The sequence below is a fragment of the Phasianus colchicus genome, chromosome 10 (assembly GCF_987193195.1).
Source record: "Phasianus colchicus chromosome 10, bPhaCol1.hap1.1, whole genome shotgun sequence".
In the NCBI taxonomy this organism is placed as follows: Eukaryota; Metazoa; Chordata; class Aves; order Galliformes; family Phasianidae; genus Phasianus; species Phasianus colchicus.
Window position 1 is genome coordinate 16,805,212 of NC_143445.1, and position 27,217 is coordinate 16,832,428.

The window sequence follows — 27,217 nt, forward strand, 5'->3', positions numbered from 1 at the left end:
GCTCCAGGCACCTGGCTGAGGCCAAAACCTCAAAGAGAGCAGTGCTGATTTGCAGTGCACAAAGGAGATCTGTGTCTGGAACGAAGCAGAGGAGTAAGGCATGGTAAACCTGGCTATCTGCTCATGAGCACTGCAATGGGATATCTGTTACACCAAACCAAGCACTAGTGACCCAGTGCTGCCATGTCCCCATGTGCATGGAAGCTGTCTGGGAACACAGAGCCAAAATTCCCATTAAAGGTTGGGAAGCCCCGTTCCCATCTCCACCTTTCCCGTGGGCTTCGCAGGTTGCTAGTGTGAAGGAAACCCTGGCCCTGCAGAATGACGGAGGAGGCCCTGAGCTTTTGGCTCATCTGTAAAACCTCCACTCCATTCTCCTCCTTGTGTTCTCACACCAAGTTTACAGCCTTCATCTCCAAACCATCTCTGGGCTCATCTTGGCTGGAGACCAGGATGTACGGGGTAGGAGAAGCCCCAGCGGCTTTCAGGGCCCCCACACTGCTCACCCTGACTCTTGCATCCTCTGCATGGCTGCAATGACCAATGTGGGGCAGGATGCTGCAGCACTGCTTTCCTGTTGCCTCCAACAGTGACCTGACAATTCCCCTTGCACAGCACCATGAGGAGCTTCTCCACCTCTACAACGTTTCCAAACCCCAAATAACTCTTAAAACCTGGTGCTGTAGGGTTTAATCCAGCCTGTCCATCTCACAGCATCCCCAGAGCTTCCAGCCACCTGGTATCCAGCTGTCCCCATCCCAGTGAGGACATGATGTTCTGAGATAGGTTTGCCTCTCCAGGGGCTTTTCTTGGTGTTCCCCCCTGAGCAGCCCAACGGAAGCAACATGCAGGGACTGGTGGGGATGCGTGGCCATACCTCAGCACACAGCACACCGCCGTGCCTGCAGGAAACATATGTCACTGGTTAAACAGATTGTGAAAGCTTCAATCGCTTCCTTATGGCACACCAGCAGCTCTGGCCCTGCACTCCTCTCCTGCACTGGTGTGGGATGTTGGTGTCCTGAGGAGATAGGATGGCCCCAGCAGGAGCTGGGAAAAGTCATCTGGGAGGAGTGCCCTCAAAGCCTTTTGGGGCCAGCACCATCCCCCCCTTGTCTCCTGCTCCCAACTCCCATCCCCAAAATTTACCAACACTTGAAAATATTTGATGCTTCCCTGTAAAAACATACACGTTAAAAACCCGTTGGAGCCTGAATTATGTTTTTAAGATGTTGCTCAATTTGTAAGCATCATAAAAATCTGAAATAAGTTATCTTGGAAATAACCACAGGGAAATTACAGACCCGAGCCCAGTGTAGCACACAGCTTGCCCTGCATCTAACCCAGCCAGCAACCCATGGGGCTTTTGGGGACAGTATTTTGGCCATTGAATGGGCCATAACCTTAGGCAGCTTTATGGCCATAATTACGCATCTCAGCGGGTTCCCAGCCCAGAAAGGTGTTAACGAAGGCCAACCCAGCCGGCTTTGGTGGAGCCGCTGGCAAGGAATCAGAGAGCCCAGGTCTGTTCTGTTGCCAGGTTATCAGTGGATCCATCAAGTGGTGCCTGCAAGACGCCAAATCTCTCAGCTCCCCCATATGGATGCCATCCACGCTGAGCCATTTCCTGCCTAATCACTATCAGCCCCTTACCTCCCTCCCCATTCTTCGTAGAGTAACTCCACAAATGTTTTACAACAGGTAGAAATGCACCAAGCACACACCCCATGTCACAAAGCCTCCCAAGGATTGAGCAACAAATGGGACACGCGGGTTGGTGACCTCGAGATCCTTCACACCCTGCATCCCTGACCCTGCACACTGCCCTGGGGGTGAGGGAGATCTCATGGGCACCCACACAAGGGGGACAGGACCCAAACAACCCCCCCGGCCAAGGTGTGCCTTATTTACCCCAGTGCATGCAGAGAGGAGGTTACCTTGTGAAGGTTTCTGTGTCTGATAGCCTGGGATTGTTTTGGCTTTCATGTGGTCTTTAATGAAAGGGAGTCTGGAACAGATGCAGATTTGAAAGAAAAGAGGAGGAGGAGGAAATTTCTTAGCATAGGGTTTCGGTTCCCCTGCCTATAAACAGTGCTGACAGCGAGAGGCGGCAGTGATAAACGCTGAGATAAGATCCCAGCTAGACAGGTAATTCGGTGCCAGAACTCTGCCTGGAAGTCGCCAGCAAGGCTCCAACCTGGGCAGGGCACAGTGCGGAGCTCTCCGGGGTGCTGGGGCCAGGGACCCCACGATGGACATGGGGACCCCAATGGGAGACAGTGCCTTTGGGCCCATTGCCCTGCCTGGGCTCCTCGAGTGCCGGCTGCTTCCTCCATATCCTAAAACCCATTTTGCTTCCTCTTCTGATGAGCTGTCACATATTCTTAGACTTAAATGTCTTCACAAGTGCTTGCTGGTTGGGGAAACACTTTCTTCTCTTTAAAGATTCATGGGTATTGGTGTTGGAGATAACGCAGCGTTTTCCCCCTTTTTTTTTTTGTGGTCAGAAGTCACCACGTGGTGGGATTGTTTCTGATAACAATAAATAGTGCCACGGCCCCGGGATCATTCCATCAGCAGTGCAATTTCCCCGGGCTGCGGCAAGGGGAGAGTAAATCCCAGTGCCTCGAAGAAGGAGCATGAATGGCTCGACGCAGGAGTGGTGCATATAAATTGTGCAGAACTTTATAAGGGCCGCAGAAATACAGCATAAACCTTACACAACCATGAGCATGATTCACGGGCAGGGAGCAGCATCCATCACCCGGCGGGTGGAGCAGGTTCTGTGCAGCATGGCTGTGTTGGATCTTATCGCGTGGCGTGACGTGACCTGCCCACACTACAGCAGGCTATAGGAGCACTGAGGATGCTTTCCAACTGGCTGCAGCTCTCAGGGACAGCAGAGAGCCCCATTGTTTCCAGGTGATAACAACAAAGCATTTCTATAAAGGAAAATGCCAAAAAAAAAAAAAAAAGAGTAAAAATGGCAGCAGGCTGCCCAGCACAAAGCTGCCGGAGTTCAAAGGGAAACACCCAAAGCTCCGGCAGCCCTCGACCCGGTTGCTAACAAAGAGCTGGCGGTGGAAATTGCTTTCACTCTAGCAGATGCATGGACGTGGCTCTTTTTGAGGCTGCCAGGATGGGATCGGCAGTTGGAGATGAAGGTTTTCGTGAGAAGCTGGATTCTAAAATGCGTAAATTAACCGAGATGTGCCCCAGTTCCTGAAAGGAGCTACATGCCTCTGATCTACCAGGACGCTTTCTCCCATCGTTAGAACAGTGAAGTAAGGGGAACTACTTGACATAATGTGTTTGGGGTTTCAAAACCCTTTGACAAGGTCCCTTACGAGAGGCTATTAAGGAAATTAAACATTTGTAGAGCAAATGGAGAAAAGTAACTCGAAGGGTTGGAGACAAAGAGAGAAAACAACTTGTGTTAATAACGACCGCCTTCCAGTGGGTTGCGGTACTAAAGGGAGCCTCCCCGAGTTTTTGTGCTCAAACCACTGGTTAAAGGGATGCATTAATGATTTGGAAAAGGAGAATGAAAAATGTCATGAGAAAATCTGGCAGAGGATCCAAATTACATGGAGGATTCAGAACAAGAGAAGACTACAGGGAACTTCAAAAGGACCGAGGAGAGCTTGATGAATGGGCCAGTCAATGGCAGATGAAATCCAAAGTAGACAAATGCAGAGCCATGCACGCTGCGAGGAACAATCCCAACTAATTCAAACAAAATGTGAAAACGCATAAGGAGCAGGATAGATAAGCAGTGGGAATGCTGCAGTGCCAATACCTCGACTGACATTCTGCCACCACCAGCACTGCGCCCAGCCCAGCTCCTTTGCCTTGAGCCTCCGCTTGTATGGCACTGCACTGAGCCCTGCTGTGCCCAGCAGGAACATGGGGAAAGAACCCAGCATGGGGAGTTATGAAGACTGAGAAAGTCCCCAAGACCAAGCATCTCCTCCAGTGGAACTGCAGAGCAAAACAGATTTGATGTCTGAAATCACCCTCAGAGGGAAGTTTGTAAGAAGGAGCCTAGGCAGGTATTTACGCAGCCTAACGCGGCTCAGACAGGTGAATTCCACATCTCCCTCTGGGGATTCACCATCCCTGGGCTGCTGGCTGGGAAGCCCCAGGCAGTGCCAACTCCCAATGGGGCACACCGGTTCGTGCTGTGGGTCACCTCTTCTGGGATGGCTGCTCATAGAGGGATTGCTTTGCTCCCCAGATCCTTGCACAAGATGGGGAGAGCTGGGCTGCACTCTGTCAGCATTAACAGATGCTTTGGAAACTATCAGCATCCTCAGTGCCTTCCTGGAGGATGCAGATATTGGGGGCAGTGGTGTGCAGGGTGTGCCCTGAGGCAAATGCCAGCAGCCCCATGGGGTTCTTCTGGCTTTGATTCTTGAAAGAATTGAGATACGAAGGGGAAGTCTCTGCTACAGACAGGGGACAGAGGCCATAATGCCAAACCAAGCATGGCACAGCCAGGAGACAAAGGTAGCAGTGCCAAGGAGGCAGAACTTGGGAAAGGACCCATTGGTGCACAGGAACATGAGAAGAGTTACCTAAAGAGCCCAGCTGGGCTCCCCCTGGCCACTCCTGGCTCTGCTGTTTCCCAGTTTTCTGCATACAAATCCAATATTTATTTCCAACAAGTGGCTGGCGGGGGGTAGAGGAAGGAAAGACACTTATTGAATAATTGCACAACCCTCAAGAAAAGCCATAAATTACCCTGCTCTACCTGTCACTATAATTTCCAGCCAAAGTCCTAATGAATCTTTCCCAACAATAGTGTAAGGACAGGTCTGAAAATGTATTGAACCAGCTAAGTACTTGGGTAAGCAAAGCAGAGGCATTAATAACAGCCACGAGACACCACACACCGCAGTGGGGACCGAGCATCCCAGGCCACCTCTGCTCAGAGCGGAGCTGCTGGGGAGGTCACTGCCCTGCTGTTATCCGAAGCCTTAACTGTTCCAAATTTCTCAGTAATTATAGGGAGGAAAACCCAGCAGCAGAAAGCCATTGCTAATGGAAACTCCGGAGGTACCGCTCTGTATGGGCAGAAGAGAGGCAACAGCTTTGCTGGAGGCTGTCCCATAGTTTCGGTCCATAAAGCAAGAGCAGGAGAGGTTTGTTGAGAAGTGAACCACGTCTCACCTCTAGGTTTCAGTCCAGCATGGAGTAGATAAAAGCACAGGCAATTTTTCACAATAACAAAACACTGTACAAAAAGAACTTCTGCAGACTGTTTCTCCAAGAGGCGTTTCTGTTCTCAGTTCAAACGCATTTTTTGCCTTTTTCCCCACAAATACCTCCATCAGTCAGCATAACAGAAGGTCAGTCACCACCTAGGAGGTGGCAGTGGGGTGTCCAAGTCCCAGCTCTAGCTGGGTTTCCCATGGATTGTGCTCTACACCGAGACATTTCTCCTACACCTTTCCCCCAAGCAACCACAGAACTTCAGTAAACAATAACATGTTCACCTAACCCTAACTTTATGCAAGATTTGGGAGCCCCAAAGTTTCACTCAGTAGGGTACAGGCATGACCCTGAGGGTGCCCAGGAGGCTGCTCCAGATCAGGCCCACAGCCCCAACACACCACATGTTTTCACTCCTTATTTCACTCTGTGCTTCAGATGTTGTTCCCACCGTGAGGATTTACTGCTGCACCATCTGCACTCAGCCCTCTGCTGCGTATCACGAGATGCCATCTACAAACAGGCAGAGAGGCTCTCGCTGGGTCTTGCAGAGCTCCCACTACCCCGACATCCGAGCACTCCACAAACCTTAATGGATTTAAGCCCACAAACGCTGGTTGAGGCAGGGAAGAACTATTCCTCCTGCTTACAGAGGGTGAATGTGGGGCAGCAGTTAAGTGGTTTGCCTAAATTCACAGCATGTTCCGTAGCATCGCACGCATGGGGAGGTGGGTTCCCACCTTCTGGATTAGCGTCCTAATGCTGAACACTCTGTGCCCTCCCAGTTCCCACGAGCTGCCTTTCTATGAGGAGATTCCTGAGGCTGTGCCCACTCAGTGCCACCAACAGGGCCATCCCCACCAGCAGCATCACACCACCCCGGAACCAGAAAATTAACGCTTCACCCAGGCTTGGTGTGACAGTTCCATTTGGTTTGACAAACTAAACGTTTGACTTCACAAATGTCAAAGTATTTCCATCAAAAAAGTCGACAGCAGAGCCTGATATTTCTTAATCTTTTTTTTTTTGTTGTTGTTGTTGCCATTCAGTGAACATCTATATTTCAACTTAGTCTTGATTTGAGAGGGAAAGCACACTGCAATTTTTGACTGGTGTGAACAATTATGTGTTTTTAACCAGTTTGGGGAGCTGGTCCTGCTGGGAGGTCGCAACCCCACACAGCCCTCCCATGAACCCTCTGATCCATGTTGCTTCCCAAGGCCATATATCCCACATGGTGCCAGAGCTCAGCACCACACTCAGCCCATGGGGTCATGCTGGACTGTATCACCTCCCACACACCAGTGAGAGAAGTGGATGACAATAGCACGTAGCACGTGGAAATCTATAGTCAGCCACATTTTGATACAGTCCCCAAAGTACCTAATTATGCAGCTCAGATTTCTCCCTGCTCCTCACTCCAGTGATAGCTCACCCTGAATCTTTATCAGGCCTTCAGGCTGTGCAGACATAAAGGAGACATTTGCTTCTCCCATTTTCCCAACAGGACATGAGAGCAGGGGCAGAATGTAATGTTAGGGGCAAGGTCCATGCACGTCTGGCCCTGGTGGGTGGGTGGGTGGAGGGGGAACAAGCAGCTGTAACAGCACAGGAACATGCTCTGAGAGGGTCTTAGAGGGATTTGGGAAAGGGAGAGCTTGCTTGAAAATTGCAGCAGAGCAAGAGCTAATTGCAAAGGTGAACAGGCTCCAACAAGTGAAGCCCATATAGGCTGATGCAGAGAGGGGCTGAGCATTTGGGGTAGGAGCCCCATGGAGCATCACAACCATATGAGCAGATGCAAGGGAAGCACCAGCACCAGTGGTTTGCCCACAGTGAGTCCAGGATGTGTGATAGAGCAGTAGCTCCACATGGAATCACTTGGGTAGGAAAATGCAACTAAGATCCCCCAGTCCAACCACTGACCTATCACCACCATCCTCTCCAAATCCCTGATGGAGAACCCCAGCAAGGAGCCCTGTCCTGTGCCAAGGGCAGCCACAGCTCAGCCTGTTGGTTCCTACCTCTCACATTGCCTTGCCCGTAGTATGTCCAAATCCTTGAGGTGCTGGTTGTGGTTAGGAACTGGCCACATACCCAGAGGGGCAGCCAAAGGCTGCTCTGAGGCAGCAGGCGCAGGTGGATATCTGCTTGGAAAACCAGGGCCAGCTGCGAGGAAATAAATAAAAGCAGCCAGCTCTGAAACTCAGCCAGCCCAGGGACACATTAACCGCACAGCCAGGAGAGTTGTGAAGTGGCTGTGCGGATCGGACAGCTTAGGAGATGGATGAACACCGCGGCTGGGAGAATTTGTCAGTGTTTAAATTAAATGAGGATGGACGCGGAGGCACTCCAGCTTCGGCAGGAACACCTGGGACCATACCCATCATGGGGCTGAGGATGGCAGAGCCCGCTGCTCCCTGAGGGCACATCCCCCAGTGGGGCAGTCATGGCTCACGGAAGAGCGGGAGAAAAACTTCTAACAATTATTATTTGCAAACATATCATTCAGCCGGCCCCGTTTCTAGGTTACACAGCTGACAATTTTGTAATGCAGAAAGGAAAAGATCAAAACCAGCCGACATGTCAAGCAACATAAGACACAGAAGACAAAACACAGGGAAAAAAGGCTGTTTTTCAAAGGGGAAGGAGAAGGAAGACATTAAACCGTGGGGCGCCCTGAGATCTCCACCAGACCCAGAGCTGTTTCCCTCTCTGCTGGGTTCAGTGACAGTGATTTGGAAGGGATTTGGAATGCTCTTCTTGTGGTCGAGTGAGTGTCTGCTGTGCGGGGCAACAGCGGGAGGAGTGGGGGCAATAAACCCCAAAACACAAAGATTAAATTGGCATTTTTTAGCATGGGTTGCAAGGAGAGCCCCAACAGACTGCCAGGACCAATGGCAGCTGAAGGGTAGGAATGGAGAGCTGATGAAACATTTTGGGGAATATGTATGGCTTATAGGCATGAGGGAAAAGAAATGCTAGTGAGACAGAAGGATGATAATAAATGAGAAAGGGGCTGGGAGGGATGAAGAGCTCTGGAATGGCTGTTGCTGAATTGCTTTTTTAAATTGCTCTTTAAGGCGATAACTAAAGAGAAGAGGCATGGTCAATTAGGAAGTAATGAAGACCTTGTAAATACACTTACTGATAAAAAGCACGTAGGGGAGCGCTCGGCAAACCCAGCGCACGCAAAGCAGCCGGGCAGAGCAGCATACGCTGCGGGTTATTAAGGGAATTCACTAACGAACTTGTGAGACACCACCACTTAAAAACTCACCACCAACAGAATGAAATCGCAGTTGGATTGATTCAGCGCTGGCAGAACAAATCAGCGGGGGCTCAGGGGGCTGCAAGAGAGGAAATAAATACAAAGCAAAATTAACATGACATGTGGTAACCAGGAAATTCTTCTCCTCCATCAGGCAAGGAATGGCACAAGAATTGAAGATTAAGGGAAAGGTGGAACAACTGGCACAGGTCACCCAGAGAGGTGGTGGATGCCCCATCCCTGGAGAAGCTCAAGGTCAGTTTGGACAGGGCTCTCAGCAGCTGATGGAGCTATAGGTGTCCCTGTTCATCTTCCCAAATAAACCCAAATTATTTTAATTTTTAAATCCAAACAACTCCAATTATACCCTTTTGCCCAAGCAGAGCTGGGGATGCTCTCCTCTGCTCCCTTAGCAGGGCAGTACCGGGGGCTGAGAGCACCAAGCCCAGAGAGGGGGGTGAGGGTTTAAAAACTGAGAGCCACCATCTTCATTTTACACTATACCATATATAATCAGGCCATGCAAAGAAATCAGCATCCACCAGGTGATCACCTCCCCTCAGCAGAGATTTGTTACCAGCCTCTTTGGCTTCGTGCAGAGCAGCCCCTGCTCAGACACACACTGCGCATCCATTTAGGGTAGGATTTTGCTTTAAGGATGAGCAGCAACTGAGCTGATGGTTACAGAAATAGAGGGGGAAAAAAAAAAAAGCCAGTTGAAGAAACATTTCCTAAAGAGTCTCAATTAACTAATTAACTGAGTGTCTTCTTATACCAGCCCTTCCCTCGCAACTTCAGAGCCACCCATTTGCAGAGGGTACACGCACTAACTCTTAACGTATCATAGTGGTAATTATATACCTACAGCTGCTGTCAGTGGATTGCCCTCCAATAAGCAGCCCTCCTCCTTTCCTCTGGGGCTGTCAGTGCTGCTTTCTTACTGTTCGGAATCACATTACCCACAGTCAGGCTTGGGGAGGGAGAGCAGAGCAAGCACAGGCCCATCCACCATCCCCTTTCCTTTGCTACCTGTTGCTTGGTTTCCCCTTCTGCCTTTTTTATAGGCTCACCTTTCCCAGCCCACCTGCTCTGATGGGGACCAGCTGTCCCACGTGGGCTGGGATGCTGACCCGGATGCCATCACCTTTTCACTCCTCCCACCCTAACCCAGTGGCATCTGGCTCAGCTCTCTGCTGGGCACACCTGGGATATATTCTCCTTGCTCCCACCTCCAGCTATAGGCATTGCAGCTATCCAGCACTGCTCCCTCCTAGGATTCATGGCCATGAGATGTGCTCCTGCACCCAAAATGCCCTCACAGAACCCTCAGTTGCTGGTTTAAATTCCCAGCCCCTTATCGTATTACAAAGTAACTACGGTGCTCCTGCGCTCCTCTAAGCTTAAACACCTTTTATTCTCATTAAAGGGGTCCGTGCCTCTCTCCCGCTTCTCTATCTCCCAGTTAAAAGCTAATTAATGACTGTTGACTTTCCTAGCAGATGTTCTCGCTTCAGCGCCGGTAGGAACTGCTGTGATTTGTGACCCGTGGGGTTGGGATGGGGCGGAGGAGGGAGCCGTGCCCAGCCGGCCCTGCACCGCACCGGAGAGAACGCGGCTGCTTGTGAGAGCGGCACTGCTTGTTTTTCTTGGAAAGAAGCAAAATCCTCAGATAGGGGTAAAATCCTGATTCCACAGAAAATTAAGCAGTGTGGATTTCAGACGGGTCTGGTCAGAGGTTTATTTCCCCTCGTACAAGAAACCTCTCATAAATCACTGCTCTCTCCAAGGGTTTTTCAAAGCGGTGATGCAAAACAGAACTGCACTGTCCACAGAAGGCTCGCTGGCCCTGAAGTGTGCTGGGGAAGTGGGAAGAGGCAGGCAGCCATCTCCACAGCACAACCTCCCTGTGCTGCCTCTGCTGCCCCTGCTGCATGGGATATGCCAGCAAAGGGCGAGTGGGGGTGAGGAAGGGTGCTGGGGAAGACAGGTGACAGTGAGGGGTTGGCATGCCGTGTGCCCGATGGCACAGATGTGACAGCTGTGCTCACTGACTGGGTGCCATCTCCATGGCACTACCAGGTGGCAAGTGTTGGGTACAGGCATCCTAGTGGGCATGAGTGTGCTGGTGGGTGTGGGCATCCCAATGGGCTTGGGTATTGTGATGCGTGTGGGCATCCCAATGCGTATGGGTGGCCTGGTGGCCATGGGTAACCCAATGGCTTTGGTTATCTCAATGGGTATAGGAATCCTGGTGGACATGGGCATCCTAATGGGTACAGGTGGTCTGGTGGCCAAAGGAATCCTGATGATCATGAGCATCCCAATGACTATGGGGATCCTGGTGGACACAGACAGCTCCTGGGTGGGGCTGATGTCTTCCACTGCTGCCTTTGCTCCACCAGAACCATGTTGAAGTGCCCTGGGGACACAGAGGTACAAAGTCTCTGCCATCAGGATGTGTGTTGAAGATAGTTGTACAAAAATGCTTCCAAAATCACTACCAAGTAGCGATGCTCCCGGCCTAACAGCCATGCAAATCCCTCTGATGATTACAGTGACTTCCTAATATCGACAGAAACCTCTGTGCTAATGAAATGCACTGAAGTTAAGCAGCCGTGGAAATGCTGATGTAAAGGAGAAAGGGACTAATGGAAACTCAAATCCCCAGAACTAAAGGGCCGTGCTGGGAGGGCAGGAATGGGTCTCCCTGTGCCCCCATCCCAGGGTGCTGGTGGGACCTTCCCAGCTTTCCACCAGGGAAGAAATGGGGTTTCGGCCTTTGATTCCAGCGCTGCTGAGATGCTGTTCTGTCCCAGGGCTGGAGGACAATGCTACTGATGGGCTGCAGTGTGTTGTCACAGGCACAGCTGCCTGTGTTCCTGCCTGGCCCTGATGGAGCATTTCCCATCAAGCTGCAGTAGAAAATGGGATTTCAGCTTTTACTTTTCATGGTAAATGTTTCTGATTCTGCCGGCTGATGTGCTCACCTCTCAAGTTAATAGACAATAAGCAAAGAGGTGTCACTCTTGTTAAGGAGACAGAGAAGGCTCCATTGAAATGCAATGCACAGGACGATGGAAGTCGGGCTGCTGTGCCATCCATCTCCTCTGCGGGATGCAAGAGGCATCACTGCATCCCCAAAATACAGCGCTGGAGGGGCTTAAAACCCACAGACCTGCCAGCTCAGACTGCTTTGGCATTTTGTCTTTGGATTGAAAGACAGAATTCGCAGGGAGGGAGCAGCAGCTGGATGCATCCTAATGAACCCATAGGATCCAATTCCTAGCAAAGCCTTCAATAGTGCGTCCGTCTGGTGGTATGGCGCTTGAAAAGTTCATTCAGATCCGTTCGGCTATGAGCCTTGTCACAGAAGGCATTGGGAAGGGTTCTTCTAACACCTCCAATTAATTATCTCAGAGAGGGAATGACCAGCATCCAAATTAAGGCTTCAGGTGTGAATAAGTGCCTCTTGGCTGCACACATTTGGGAGGGGTTTGGACAGGCCACTTTGTGGTGGGTTTGTTTGAGACCTGGAAATCTTTGTGTCCTCAAAGCAGACTGATGAATACTACTGTGCCTCCAGATCCCTGTCTGATGGGGAAAGCCAGGCAGTGCCCGCTGCTCTGTCCTGCTGCAGCCTCTCTGAAATCCCCATGCCGAGCACCGCTGGGGCTGCACCACAATATTAATGGGATATTAACAAGGGAACCAAGCGCAGAAACGTCTGGACACAAAGTTAATTAACTAAAAAGTGAAGTTTCCAGAGGAAGTTACATAAACATCTGGGGAAAAGGATAAACACACAGAATATTTCCAAGAGAATTAGAAAGAACCATAACTACTTCAGCCTGGAAATGGGAAGTTAATATTGCAAACATAAAGATTTACGTTCCTTTGCAGCTCATACGTTTTACAACAGAGACACAGACATCGCAAAACAAAAATAAATCTCTCCAACAACAACCATGGCTCTGAATCTCTCTCTTTCTTCTTTCCTGGCATTAGTTCAGTGTGCCCAAAAGGTGGATTCTGCCTGCCCAGTTTCCTGTTCCTGGTGGAGCAGAGCACAGATGGGGCTGCAGCGCTCAGAACCTATGGGCCAATGGGCATGGCCAGCCCTTTGGTGCCATCTTCTCCCAGGGCTGCTGCTGCTCAGGGTCCATGTTTTCATGGAATCATAGAATGGTTAAGGATGGAAAGAACCTCTAGGATCACCAAGTCCAACCCCAACCCATCCCCACCATGCCCACTGACCACGTTCCTCAGTGCCACATCTCCATGGTTCTTGAATGGCGATGGTGCCAGTGCACCACCACTCTTTCTGAGAAGACATTTTTCCTAACATCTAACTTGTGACTGTGCATCTCGCAGGAGGTTTTTGGTGCTTCGCGGCTAATAAAACAGCAGCTGCCAGTTCCCACTTCCCTGCCTTTTTAGTGCTGGAGCTATCATTCCCCTTTCACATCCTGTGTGTTTATTTTTCCCTACTGTTTAGATTAGCTTTAACCTGAGGTGGACGCCAGGCTTTTGTCAAGGAAGAAAGCAATCCTGTGAGCGGTTGGATCTAACAGCCTCTTGCAACGGCCTCTGAATATTTCACTGTGTGAGGCTGCTCCGCTCACAGGGCAGAGGCTCAGCCCTGCATTTATCCCCATTGCCTCCACTAGCAGCCAACACCCGACCCTTCTTTTGCTGCAAACATAAGGATGCTCCTCATAAGGACAAATGCTGGCTCTCAGTGGTTCCCTGTCCTGCCTGGCCCTCGGAGGGGGAACGGAGCACGAGGAGAACTGCTGCCTCCAATTAATCAAGGAGCAAAGGCTGGCGCAGCCAAGGAGCACTCAGATTTATCTCCCGCCTGACTGACTTGGCTCCGCTCCCCCAGCTTTTGGCAGCAGCAGCTGAGACGCGGCGGCTGGCGGAAACCCGCAGCGTGTCCGGTGGGGCTGGGGCCGGGCTGAGGAACCTGCTGGGGGTCCCCAATGGGATGGGGACATCAGGCAGCCTGAGGCTTGGAGGTCCCTTCCCTGCTGCCATGCGTCAGTGACGCACCATGGGTATGGGTACCCAAGTGTGTGCTGGTGGGTGCTGTTCCCCCTCTGCCACCGCTGCCTGCACCGGGGCACGGGGAGCCCACGGGGAACCAGAGCTGCCCCGGCCCCACCACTTCAAAGCCGCGAGGGGAACATAATGATGTGCGAAACGCCGGGCTGCCAGCACCCCGCGTCCGGCCCCAGCCTTCTTTTTAAGTAAATAACTCCATCTAATTGTGTCACTCTCATTCCACGTGAAAGGAGGCAAGATTGAGCACGTGTGCAGTCACCGCGGGTGCAGGACATCAACTCGCTGTGCGTCCCCCGCTCTGCGGTGGCCCGGTCACATCTGGGACACCCCAGCACTGGGACGCACAGCCACGGCCCCATGGTGGCAGAATGCCCTACACCCGGCCCCAAGGCTGAGCATCCCTCCTTGCAGCTGACAGCCAAGCTGCTTTCATCCCTTCTGTTCCTTCAACTGGATTAAAAGAAAAAAGCATGAAGAGCAGGAGCACGTCCTTGTGAGCAGCTCTCAGAGGAGCTGCTGAGCTTTTCTTGTTTCAGAAAGAGTCGGGTGAGCAAGGTGATGGTGAGGCTGATGATACTCTCTGTCCTTTCACAGGATGCAGCCCCCAAGCCAAGCTGTGCAAATGGGCAGCCTCTCCCAGTACCAAAAATGTACCACTGCTGCTTTGGCTACATGTCCCCTAAGCTGCCCTCTAGATGTGCCTGGGCTGGAGAGTGGCATTGCTGGTCCACAGTTACAGTTCCAGTACAGAATACCCAAGGGGGAACATGAGAAGTCCCCTATGAGCCCATGGCAGGACACTTTGCCATGGCAGCCCCCCATTCCCACTCCTACTGATCCCAGCACACACTCAGCCCTCCCTTACAGGCTATGCTATGCTGCTGGGTGGCTGCAGCTTGGATTATTTCTGTGAATGAGCCTCTGGCTGCTGTCTGCAGGCTGCCTGACCCCACTTCTCGCCTCCTGTCCCATAGCCTCCAGGCATGACATCAGCTATCCACCACAGGACATGGAGCAAACACCTGCACTCACGGGGTAGCCTCCTTCCAGCTCATCAACCCTTTGCTTTTTGGGCTTTTTGCTCACCGGGCAGATGAAATAAAGCAATGATTAAAAGAAAAAATAGGAAAATAAATGGCACCATGTGCAGCCGTTTGGACACCCCAGATGGCTTGTCAGCGGGGTTTGACTCGCAGGTCTCCAGCACAGATGGTTGGGGAAGAACCACTGTCCTCTGCAGGGGGCAGCCCCGGCCCCTCACCATGCTGATGCAGAGGGGTTGGGGCCATGCTGCAGCCCTGGGGTTCATATTTCCCACTGCAGTGCGTCGAGCACTGCACCCCTGCAGCATGCTGCATCCTTGGGCAGCTTGGTTTGCACCCAGCAATGCTGAAACATTGTTCTCCTGGGAAGGCTGGGGGGTTCGGTGGCTACACTCACCCCTTGCTCACCCCCATCCTTCCTCCTTCTCCTCTCCTCTATGGCCTAATTTGGAGCAAAACCTCCTCAGAGCAGGGCATGCATCTGTCTTTGCCCACAACCGTCACTCACTTGGGTGTGGTGGCATCGGCACTAGAAAGGAGTAATAATCACTAGCACTGGAACCAAGGGCAGTCCATAGTGATGTAGCATTTCCATTAGGAACCCCACACCGCCCTATTACCATGGCATTAGCACCTGCAACAATGGGAGCAAGAGAGGATGCTCCCCACCAACTGGTCCACAGCTGGGAGTTGGTGTCACCCCATCACACAGAGGGTCTGTCCCAGCATCTCAGCATTTGTGTTTGTTTTCTCGTTATTTTTGTCCAGAGATCTCTGGTTTTCATTGTAAAGCTCCAAACTTTCCCCTCCGCTTCCCTGTGTGCAACAACATCTCCAACCCTCCTCTGTTCAGAGACTCCCAAAGGCTCCAGGAAGAGGGAGGTTTGTGATAAACAGATGGGAAATGGGGAAAATAGTCAAACAAAGAGAGGAATGAGAAGGAGAAGAGAACAAGGTGCGGATTCCTGGCCAGTCAGGCGGGAGGGGGAAGCGAGAGGATTATTACGTTAGGAGCAGCTTCAAACTCCCAATTCTCAGGGCATGAAACCTGCACAATTTAAAGTAGTCAAAACAAACCCTTTGCCGCTATTTATACTTTAGCTGCCTGCAGGCGGCAAAACCTTGACTCCATCTTCCAGCCCTAATAGATTCCAGGTGTTTTCCAATAAACTCCCCTCCTCCAGCGAGGAGCCCCAACCAGCTCCCAGCACCTCTCACTCTGCATGGAGGGACCCAGCAGCTGTGTCAGTATCTTCATCCTGCTCCTCATGTACCCCATCCCCAACTGCTTTGGTTTTATCCATTGCTCAGAGTAGAGATAAGCTTTAGGCATCAGCAGCACTGCTTTCTGCAGGGTGGAGGATGCTCACCTCCATCAGCCACAGGGAATTAGAGCTCAGCATCCAAGCAACACCTGTAGAATCAGGGGCCCATCCCTCAAGGAACCCATCCTCAGAGGACCCCATCCTCAGACCTACAGCATTTCATTGCTGCAGTGGTTAACTCCTCTCCCAACCACATATTTGAGTCTGAATTCATTTTTTCTCCCCTTTGAAACCTCCAGCTGTGGCATCCTGCTTTACCTGCTGAGCTGGAGGAGCCTCTGCTATCAGATATCTTCCCCCGGTGCAGCTCAGGTCTCCTCCCCTTTGATCGGCCGATGGGGATCCTTCCATTTCTCACGGTAAGCAGTTCTGGCAGCTCGGCCCCGTGCACCTCAGCTCGCTCCCGATCCTATTACTGCTTTCCAATATCCTCTGCAGGAATGGGGTCACCAGCACTAGGGCTGGTGCTTTCCGTGAGGGAAGGATGGAGCCCTTTAGAGTCACATTGAGTGAAATAAATAAAACGCAGCAGCAAAGACAAATAGTTTCCAGGCACTGTGTTGGCATTTTGGCCTAATGACTGATTAATCTGAACCGGAGTCTCATTACAGATTCACGGATCGATGGGACCGGATCGTTAGCTCCGGCACCCCCTCCTGCAATCAGCACTGCAGGCGGCAGCGCTGCTGGGGATGGATTAAAGGCTCAGCCTGAGTGGGGAAGCCGGCAGCAGGAGAAAAAGCAGTGAGAGCAGGGTTAGGAAAGGCACCATCGCCGTGCCGAGGGCCAACAGAACGGCCGTGCTGCAGTCCGGTCCCAGCATGGATTTGCTCTGCAGATACAGGAAAGCATCTTTCAGCTGTGAGGGACAGCCAGCAGGGACAGCCCTGGGGAATGGCATCTGTATCCTGGCCATGCTGAGCGAAAAACCCCAATGGCAGTATAGGCGGAAACGCTGCCCACCACCCTGCAGAACTCCAGGAGGAGACCCCCGGTAAGTGCCAGGTACTGCCTGGATGAGATCCTGTGTCACACTTCTCCCATGCGCTGTACAAGGAGGGTGTGATGGGTGTGGAAAGGGTAGGCTAAGCCTCATGCCCCATTCATGGCACCAACTGGGGCCGTTCTGATGCACTGGAGCCATCTCACTGTCACCTTTGCTAGGGACTTAGCCCATCACAACAGTCCTTTCATTTTGCTTCTGTGCAAGGTGGGGGGGGTGGGGGGAGGCTCCTGGGACCTGCTGCCATGCAGAGGGAGCAGAAAGCAGTCCTGGTGTGGACAGCCCTAGTGCCGTGCCCCAGGGCCAGCCCTGGCTGCAGCCCTGATGCCCTCCGGCCGCTCCCCAGCTGTCGGATGTCAGCTGATTAATTTTGCCTGGGATTAATTAAGGAGCAAACAGTGTGTGCTGTGCTGGCAGAGGGGCTGGGTGACTTGCTGGGGTCGGTGACCTCTGTGGCCATGGCCACCACCAGCTGGGTTGTGATCTGGTGGCTGCTGAGGATCATGGTCGGTGCCATGGAACACTGCTGTGCCTTTCCCCAAGCACTGCTGTGGGGATGTCTGGCACCAAGCAGGCACAGTGCCGTGGGCTGCAAGGAATCAACTGTGCCAAAAAGGAATGAGGCTGGGGAATATAAGAGGAGATGGAGGCAGAGTCAGTAGGAATGCCAAATAGAGGAGGCGAGAAGTGGCTGGATAAGCAGAAACACAGCAAGATGTGCTTCACTGGCAGTGTCAGCATGGGAGACACACAGGTGAAGCCCTGCACACTCGATGTGCTGCCACTCACCTGGTGGGGCTCAGTCTTTCCCCATGTCTGTGCAGCCACCAGCACCTAGGTGCTAAAGGACCAGTAGTAGTGTAGCATCCCCGCAAGCATCTGGCAACACGCAGTGCAAGTGGTCACAAAGCATGTGTGCATCCACACAACAGCAAACGGCTCCCCATGGCTGTGCACGGTGCATCCCCCCTTGTCCCATTTTGCAGTGGTTGGGACTTGGTTCCTGGGGCTGCTTTGCTGGTGGTCCCACGCAGGGCAGCAGTGGGAGGTATCACTTACAGTGGTCAGCGTCTGGCTCTGGGCTCCCCGCTTGGAAGGGAAAAAGGAAAAGAGGGGGGAAAAGAAAAATCCCCACCAAAGGGAACATTTGCTCCAACTCCCCAGCTGGGGCATTATTACTGCTATGGCAAGAGATCCATGTCAGAGTTTTACAAAGAAAAACTACCAGGAGAAATACATAACCTTTTCTTAACATCAGCAGCTCAATTAGCTAATGACAGCAAAGCATTCTCCAGTGTCACCAATCCCGCTCGCCAGGAGGAGGCAGGGCGCGGGGCAGCCGCGTGTTTGTACAGCTGCGCGCGGCGCTGCGCCGGGGTCGGCTCCTTGCGCCTTATCTCGGGAAGGATCTCTCCCTGCCTTCCACACGCGTGCGCGCACACATGCTTTGGAGAAGAAAGCTCCACTCTGCATGAGAAGGTTAACAAATACCAGACTGCCTCTAAAAATACCTCTCCAATCGATGCCTAGCATAAGCCATCCCAGAATGCTGAAAGCTGCAAGAAAAGCAATTTGTTTCCCATAGGATTGCTCCTCCCAGTGCTCAGAGCTCATCTCATACATCCACCCATCCAGTCATCTGTCCGTACATCCTATCTATCCAGCCATCCACCCAACCATCCACCCAACGTCCCATCTATCCAACCACCCATCCACCCATCAAACCATCCACCCAACCATTTACCCAATGACCCATCCTATCCAGCCACCCATCCATCCACCCGTCCACCCACTGTCCCATCTATACAATCACTCAACCATCCACCTGTCCTTTCATCCACCCAACCATCCACCCAACATCCCATCCATCCATCCACCTGTCCATCCATCCACTCGTCCATCCAATCACCCACCGAACTACCCACCTGCCCTTTCATCCACCCATACATCCAACCATCCACCTGTCCCTCTACCCATCTGCCCATCCACCCCACCTGGCAGTCTCTAAAAGGCTGCTCCCTCTCCTTCCCCTCAAACAAATGTCTCAGTATTAAGCCATTTGTCTGTGCCAATTGATTCAATATTGAGACGCGACTTGTAGCCACTTGTATCTAAATAGAATCTAAATTGTTATTATGGCTCCATGGTTGCAGCTTCTTCAGCGTCACCCCTCATCTTGCCAGCTCTCCGCTCTGCCCTAATTGCTTTCAGCGCGCTGAAAACATGAGCGCGTACAATTTGCAGGGAAGAAATTATCATCACATCTCCTTTCAGATCTCGCTAAATGCCGTTGTGTTTATTCATTCATTCACCCTGAGATGGCTCCCAGGGCAGTGAGCAGCAGGCGGGCTAATAGCCGGCAGCACTGCTGGTCCCAGGCCAGGAAGAAGGAGTGGGGAGGGCAACCCAGTGCTGAAGTGATGTATGAGTGCGCCCCATCCCCACGCCCTGCCCACAGCCCCGAGCATCAGTTTTTGAGGTCGGGATCCCTGGGACACAGGGCTGCCCAACATGCTGTTCACTCTTTCAATATTGTTGCACTGGAAAATGAAGAATAAATATGAATGAATTCAGTGTTAACCGTGCGAGATAGGATGCCGTATACTCACGCGGTTAAGTAAAAGAGAGTAAATGGAAATCTTTATCGCTGTAGACTGCTGAATATTAATAGTTATTGTTTGAGTCGCTGCAGCGTGGAAAAGTCAATTATAACCTAAGTGTAAAAATGTCCTGAATTATAGATAAACTAGGCAGGGAGGGAGACAGATCTCCCCCACACATTGCAAAAACCTCGGTATAAGGAGAAATAGATGTGATAAGAACTTTAAAACAGTAACTGACAAAATGCAAAGGATGATTCTATACATTATTTAATGCTATATATGGACGCTCCAAAGGGTTAAGTGTCTGTGTGTGGAACATTTGCAGTATTTCCGCAGCCTACACGGAGGCACAGGCAATGGAGGGGAACTAACGTGTTTGCATCTCCAGCAGGAAACCAGAATTTTCCGAGCAGCCCCACCCCCGGCAGCACTGGGGTTTCCTAACGCATTTGAGGACCCAGAAGAGCAGTCGGGCTCCTGCATGCTCCTGGGAGCTGAGAGCAGGAGGCACGAAGGTGACATGAGGATGAGCCTTCCATCAGCCTCACAGCACAGGGTGAGGGTATAAATCAGGGCTCTGCAGCCCTCCCCCCAAGGGCAGCACCCCTTCCTGCCCCAAGCGGAGCTTTCCATACCACATTAACCCCAAACACGATTGCTCCCAAGCGGTGCCAAGTGACCCATCCCTGGGTGAGAGCAGCAATAACAAGAGCAGGTTTCCAGAGCAAGGTCTGACCTGACCCCGAAGGCAATGTGCTTCCCATGCAGCAGTTAATCCCCCTCCCGCTCCCACCACTGCCTAACGCCAGGCCAGTTCTTGCATACCCGCATGGTTTAAACTGGCATCGCTGGGCTGGGGGTCACGGCATTGTTCTCCCACATCCCCAGCTGCTCACCAGCCCCACTGCTGAGCCTGCGTAACTCCTTCCATTAGAAGCCATAATTAAGGTCAAAAACTATTTCTATTACAGCCTTCCTTTCCTCACTTAGAGCTTCCGGAAAAATTCTCTTTTTTGCTCTAATTTTTTCCATACTCTGAGCCTGGAGACAAATTGGGAGTTAATGGATAAATGAAGCCCATCGTGGAGCATCGCAGGCCGCACGCTGTCCTGCTTCCAGCGTTGTTCCATGGAAGCGCGTCCCGCTCCGGAGCTCCCTTACATCCGAGCAGTGCAGAAAGCTGATTAACATTAAGCTGATTAACGTGGGACCATTGTTTAGGGCTATCCTGTGGAGCCGTCCTATTCATTCCGCTGTGACACCGCACGCTGCGCCTGCGTGCAGATGTTGGCGTAGGCACTTGGGAGAGCCCAAATACTAAAACCGGTTCAAAATAATAATAATAATAATAGTAATAATAACAGTGAAGCAGTGCCCATAGCCACAGTCTGACTGCTGTGGTCAAGGGCACATGTCCCAGCTATGCCACGAGCTCAGGGCTCTGCTCAGCCTCATTTGCTGCCCATAGCCATGCCATGAGACAGTGCACTGATGGTTCGGTCTTGCAGCAGCACAAAGGCTTGAGTCTGCTGGATCCCCACGGTGCCAGGGACAAGCCCTGGGGACATCCTATTGCATCTGCACCCTGCAGAGACCTGAGGCTCGATGCAATTAGTGTAATTTCCTTGAGGAATCCAAGAAAACACTGGTTCCCCAATTCTGTTGGAATTCCTACACTTCCAGACATGCAGGTTAGCCACCCGGCACCACCAAAGCATTTCTGCTCACAGACAGAACTTGTGACTCATTACAGCAACAAATACAGACAAGATCGATATCACCTTCCCAAGTTACCCCAAGCACTGCTGGCCTGGAGAAAAACATCTGATCCAAGCTGGGAAAGAGGGGAAACAAGAACAGGACCCCACAGGTACTGTGCCTGCACAGAGCTAATGCGAGCTTGTGCGGAGGTACAAGGGCACTTTAGGAGGGGTCTCTACCGCAGCAGCAGTTTCTCTCCGGGGTCTCGGGCTGTGCACAAGGACCGGAGCGGGGCAGCCCTTGTGTGCGCTAATCGCCTCCGTCTGCTCACCATACGGGCGGCCGCTGCGGCCCCGGAGCAGAGAGGAATGCTTTTGTTTGCCGAGCACACTTGGCAGCCGGAAGGGATCTCTGGAAAGCAAAGCGGGCACTTAACAAGCCGCGGCCTTCCAGGGTCATTAAAGGGAGCCAGAAAGTGAGGCTGCGTCCTGAGTGCTCGCTCAGTGCCGGCCACGGGAACTCCATCAGGCGGATTCCACGCGGGGCTGCCCGTGGGCTCACCTTCAGGTGGGAGGAAAGCTGTGGTTTTGGCAGCACTCGCTCTGCTCAGGGCATCCCCTCTACGTGGGGCCGGCTCTCCTCGCTTGGGATCAGCATCTCATCAGCACGCAGAGGGGAGCGGCCACGTCGGGGACAGAGGGGTGAAAGGGCAATGGCTGATCCTCAAACCACCCAGCCACCAGAACAAAATTCCCCTTCTAACAAGGCATGGAGCAAACAAATTATCTTTGTTGTTAGGAAATCTGTAAGCACTTATCGTTATAATTACCATCTGTGGTTTTGCAACTCAGGTAGAGTAGCAGCAGCAGCGCTGATACGGGCTCAGCTCGGCCCCGCGGGCTGCTAATCAAAACCAAGCCGTTTGCCTTCAGGTTGGAGATGATGTCAAACTTGATTGAGCGTCCACCTTTGATGGCTTTACCTGAGACCCAACAACATCTGCGTCTCGCTCACAGTAGCTCTGAAAGGTGATACGTGTGCAGGAGCAAAGCGCTGCCACCGCGCCTGGAGAGGTGAGCTCTGAGCAAAGCATCTGAGCTTCAGAAATCAATAAGTGCTTCTTTAAAACAAAAATGTGTAAACAACAGAGAGTGAAGCCTAAAGAGCCGGTCAGAAGATTTATACGCAGCTTAGTTCAAATTTCTGTAATCTATTTAAATTAATAGCCACGTCCCGTGCTAAATTGCTTCCAGAGGCCAACAGCTCCCAAGGTACTGCATTCCCTGCAGGGGAAGTATGGAGGGGACCTCACCATGGGGATGTGGTGCAGCCGGGGCACATGAGGATCCTGTGCACTGCAGCAAAGTGGAAAACGAATGCAATGAATTGAAACGCAATGCAATGCAATGTGAGGCAACACAATGCTTGAGATGCTGCAGAGGAACCCATGGGAAGAGGGCTGGGGTGCCTGCACCCCTCTGTTTGCTGTGCTCAGATATAGGAGCATTCTCCCATCTCCAACAAGGAGGGGGGCACTCCTCACCATGCTGCACGCTCGCACAAAATTTGGGCTTGCCCAATGTTTTCCATGTTAAAATCCTTCCTTTGGTTCCTAATAGCTGTGCCAACGTAAAACTAAAATCCCCTGGAGCAGTGGGGGCACAACTCAGGCAGGGCAGATTTCAGCCAATTCGCAGAAACTGAAGGCAGCCAAACAGAGAAACTCTCGCAGACGTTTTGAGGAGCAGCTCAGATGCCTCTGTTTGTGGCAGTGCGCTGCATTTCCCTGGGGTGCCGCAGCAATTTTCCCACCGGTAATTCTTCCAAGTTGTGCAATATTTTGAGCTTCTGAGAAATCTGTGCTGAGCTTGTGTTTGTTCAGTGGGGTCTCAGAGGATACGGGGAGTGGGTTGTTCCTCAAAATGGGCGCATGCCTGAGGTTGTGCCCTCCCGTCCTGGGTAAAAGGTGAAGGAAAAGGAAAATCGTATGGGAGCACAGAGAATGGGAGGAAGGAGCAGGACCTCGAGCAGAAAGCACAGCCCAGCAATGCAGCCCCGCAAGCTGGAAGCACCATTGCACAATGCAGCACTGTTGTGACATGCCCCCGGTCTAGCAAACAAGGTGCTCAGCATGCCAGCAATACCACTGCTCTGCCCCATGCGGGACACAGCTCTCAGTTGTCCCCAAACATCCCACAAAGCTCATTCTTCTCCTGGCCCCATCTCCACGGAGCCTCCCACCCTGGTCCAGCACTGGCCATCACCAATTTGCTGCATTTTGGGAACCTCCAGGGAGCACAAAGGTGGGTGTGCTCCCAAAGTCCCTTTTTTTTAGCAACTTCCATAGGGCTTGGGGGGCAGAACAGCAGGTTGGGGGGCCCAGGGCTGTGTTTGCAGTGTATGGGGTTAGTCCTGCAGACAAACGCTCGCTCCTCGTGCAGCACAGCCGCCGAAAGCAGCTCTTCCTGCATCATCTCACACCTGCCTCGCAAAGCTGCTCTCCATCCAACACACGCAGCCTGGTTGCGAGCTCGGCATATGTTTGCATAACCTCGGGTTTTTGGCCGGAAACCAGGCTTCAGGAGGATTTCTCAGGCTTTCAAAACCTCTCGCGGTGTCGGGGCCGCGGGTACGTGCGCGCTCACCGCACAACGTGATGGGAAGGAGTCTTGGCCAGCGGCAAGGGGGGACGGCTCCGGCCGAGTTTTTGGGATCACACCTCGCTTTTTCCTCCCAGGAGATGCTTTCTTTCAGCCATCATAAAAAGGTATTGGATATTCACTCAAAGATGCCCAGGAGAGCGAGCAGAAGGGAGGCAGGCTGCACCGCGGCGCTGTGGATAACTGATTGCTTTGCTCATTTTGGTCTGACCCAGAACAAATATGTTTCATTTTTCCAATGAGCTGGTAAAAAAATACAGTCCCCTTATTTCTAGTTTACTTAGAGCCTGTTGTTTTTTTGTTTTTTTTTTTTTCCTCTTCTTTCATTCCCTTTTTAATACAGAGCAATTTCAGAACAAAAAGCCAAAAGAGCAACTTGAAAACCAGTTTTTAGTGTTTCCTTATTCCTGTCAATACAATTTGCCCCGCTCAGCCTGATGGCACCAATCACTGCAGTCACCTCGGGAGACTTTTTGGCCCCTTCCCTGCTGGCTGTGGCCACTCTGCCTGGCTGTGCCTTGGCTGGATGGATGCAGTGGCACCAGGGTGGCACTTCTTGTGCAGGATGCAGCTGGCAGCAAGATACCTTCTATCCCATCCCATTCCATCTCATCCCACATCATCCCAATACTACCCCAACTCATCTCATGCCGTTCACCTCAGCCATATTCAGCCTAACTGTCCATCTCATCCCAACCAAATCCAACCCAACTCTCCATCCCATCCCACCCCCAGTACCATGCCAATCCATTTCATCCCATCCCATTCCAACCAAGTCCAAGCCAACCGCCTATCCCATCCAATTGTGCTCTCCTCCCAGCTCTGCTCACTGCTCGCCTCAGCGCGGTTTCCCTAGCGAAAGGCACTTTCAGACTGAAGCAGAGATGCAGTTTGCCAAAATATTTGACAACACGAAGAGCAGCTTGGCAGGGCGCCAGGAGCCCCATTTGAAAAGTGAAATTCGGCATGCTCCGGCCCTGGGAGCGGTTCCCATGCAGGGAGGGAGGGTGACGGCAGCACCCGGGGCTGTGGCAGAGCCGGGGGCCCATTGCCTGCTTGCCACGACCCGTGCTGAGGGTGGGCAGCCCCAGGGCAGGGATGCAGGAGCTGAGCATGGCAGGTTGCCTGGATTTAGGGTCAGGGTGCTGCCAGAAACCAGCCATCCACCAGCAGGGCATGGAAAAACGAACCATGCTGGGGCACAGTTGAGGGGCACCCACCACCAATGTTTTCCCTTTGCTCACAGGTGGTTGAACCTGTGCAGCTCAGCAGTCTGCATCTAGGAGCTATGTGCTTTATACCCTCCTCACCACCACCTGCGACACAGCCACGGAGCTGCAGTGTGCGCTCTGCCAGCACAGGAGGATGCACAGGACCACATCTCCCACGGAGAGGACAGGGTCCTGCCACCAGTTTCCCCAGTAAATTGTCAGGATTTAACACAGGGCACATTCAGCCACGTGGATCTCATCCTTCTCCCTGTGTCATAAATTGCTGAGCACACACCGGTGTGCTGTAAAACTGACCCAGAATGAAAAATGAGGTCTTGCAAGACCAATGCCTCATGGTCAGAGGTGCGGTGGTGAATTAGAGAGGATGGGGCTGCTCTCTGCCCCCCAAATTATTCACCCTTCATTGCATTACCAGCGCTAAGCCTTACTGCCAAAGAGGCAGAACAACAAAATGAAAGAGCAGAACGCTGCAGTGAACACAGTGAGCAGAGCAGCGGGCAGCATCCCCAGCAGCAGCACCGTGTGTCCAACAGCCCCAAATCCCAGCACAGAAAGACGGCGCTTCTGGAAGGAGGGAGCGGAAAGGAGGAAAGTCTTTGCTGAGATCCCCAAAGCATTAATCCCAGATTTGAGCTATGAAGTAGAGCGCTGAGATGGAAAAGAGCCCAGCCTTTTGCCAGGATGCTGATGTTCATGAAAAGAATAAATATCTGGAAGGAGGCTGCCTGTTATTACTGGAATAACACAATCACAAAGGAGCACACCACAAACAATTACACTGGAACTAAGAGGGATGGACGCCGGCTCTGTACACAATTAGGCACAGCTATGAGTCAGGGAAACGAGCGTTTTCTAGAAACACTGCTCTTCTTAGCACAGAAACCGCCTCCTGGATGGCAGGATAAAGTTAAGAGAGAAAAAAAGAAAAAAGGGAGTAGGAATCTGCAGTATCATAACAGAAATCACAGATCAATGTGTTTGCCCTAGGAAATGAACAGATACACATCAGGACTTGGCAGCCGAAGGAGTCTCCCAAATGAAGCAGAAACAGCTCAAAAGGAAAGGAACAAAACAGAAAGAGAAGGAGGGAGGGAGGGAGAGGGAAGACGGCGCGGGCTCCGGAGCAGACACCATCAATCTGCGTGGAGCGGAGCGGCCGTACCTGCCTCCTGCCGGCCGGGGCCGTGCACCAGGACGGGGACATCAGGTCTGAGAAAATACAGATGATTGGCTTCCAAGTGCCTTTCCTTGCCAAAATTTACAGGCCTGCAGTTCTTGGTTAATAGATGGTGCTCCCCTTAGAGCTTCTAATGGAAGAGGCTGAAATGAAAACCACCCGCTCCCCACGGGAGGGGGGGTCCAATCGCACAGCCGGAGCGAATGTGTTCTGCATCATCTCTGCCGGGATGGAGCCCGGACACCTCATCACACGGCCTGAGATAACGAGCTATGTGGAAGTGGGAATGCAGATTTTTAAATTAAAAAAGAAAGAGAAACCGCCCAGCACAAAGGGATTGTCACTGGGAGAGCATGAAGGAAACTTTACTACGGGATGCCACAGGAATGGGCCAGCCACTCATGGACAGCACACAGCAGGCTGCCCACCCGGAGCTGCCACCTGGACATGCACCATGGCCACCCCAGTGCTGCAGAACCCCTGGCTCTGCCCCAGCAGAGCCCATTCCCAGGGGCCAACAGGAAGCAATCAGTGCGACGCTGCAACAGCCATTAAGAACAACAGGCAGCAAACTCCTCCATCAATATTCTGGATGCACGACCTAACCCTTGCTATAAATCATCCTTGATCACGTGCAGAATGCAATCCTGGTGGCGTTGGTGAGGTGTCGTGCAGCTCCACAGGCAGCACTCAATGCAAAGTGTCGAATTAACAGGTGACATGTTGACAGCCTGACCATGCATACCCCCTGCTGCCACCCCGCAGCCCTCAGTCCTGCACTGAGCACAGGGAGCAATGGAGCAGCCCCGTGCTCGGCTCTCAGGGACAAGGTGGCCATAAAAATGATTTTTCTGCTAAGCCTAAGGCAGATGAGGGAGCTCCCATTCAAACAGCACAGTGCCTGCAGGGAGCATGCGGAGAGAG

General features: G+C 52.1%; 2 long non-coding RNA genes across 9 annotated transcripts; one reads left to right on the plus strand and one right to left on the minus strand.

Moving 5' to 3' along the window:
- Window positions 1-2,663: 2,663 nt before the first annotated feature.
- On the minus strand, window positions 2,664-15,093 carry LOC116235412 (uncharacterized). Its single transcript, XR_004168338.2, has 3 exons — window positions 14,990-15,093; window positions 8,495-8,564; window positions 2,664-2,942 (listed from the first exon to the last, which is right to left on the minus strand). It is a non-coding gene; the product is annotated as an uncharacterized LOC116235412 (long non-coding RNA).
- A 19-nt stretch (window positions 15,094-15,112) lies between these two features.
- On the plus strand, window positions 15,113-26,527 carry LOC116235411 (uncharacterized). 8 transcript variants are annotated; one of them, XR_016469696.1, is made up of 7 exons: window positions 15,122-15,307; window positions 16,157-16,276; window positions 16,529-16,911; window positions 19,912-20,079; window positions 21,277-21,393; window positions 22,157-22,297; window positions 25,131-26,527. It is a non-coding gene; the product is annotated as an uncharacterized LOC116235411 (long non-coding RNA). The 8 variants fall into 8 exon arrangements; XR_016469699.1 differs by lacking the exons at window positions 21,277-21,393; window positions 22,157-22,297; window positions 25,131-26,527 and adding an exon at window positions 20,564-21,261 and having other exon boundaries at window positions 15,129-15,307; XR_016469701.1 differs by lacking the exons at window positions 19,912-20,079; window positions 21,277-21,393; window positions 22,157-22,297; window positions 25,131-26,527 and adding an exon at window positions 18,506-19,031 and having other exon boundaries at window positions 15,113-15,307; window positions 16,529-18,399.
- Window positions 26,528-27,217: the final 690 nt, after the last annotated feature.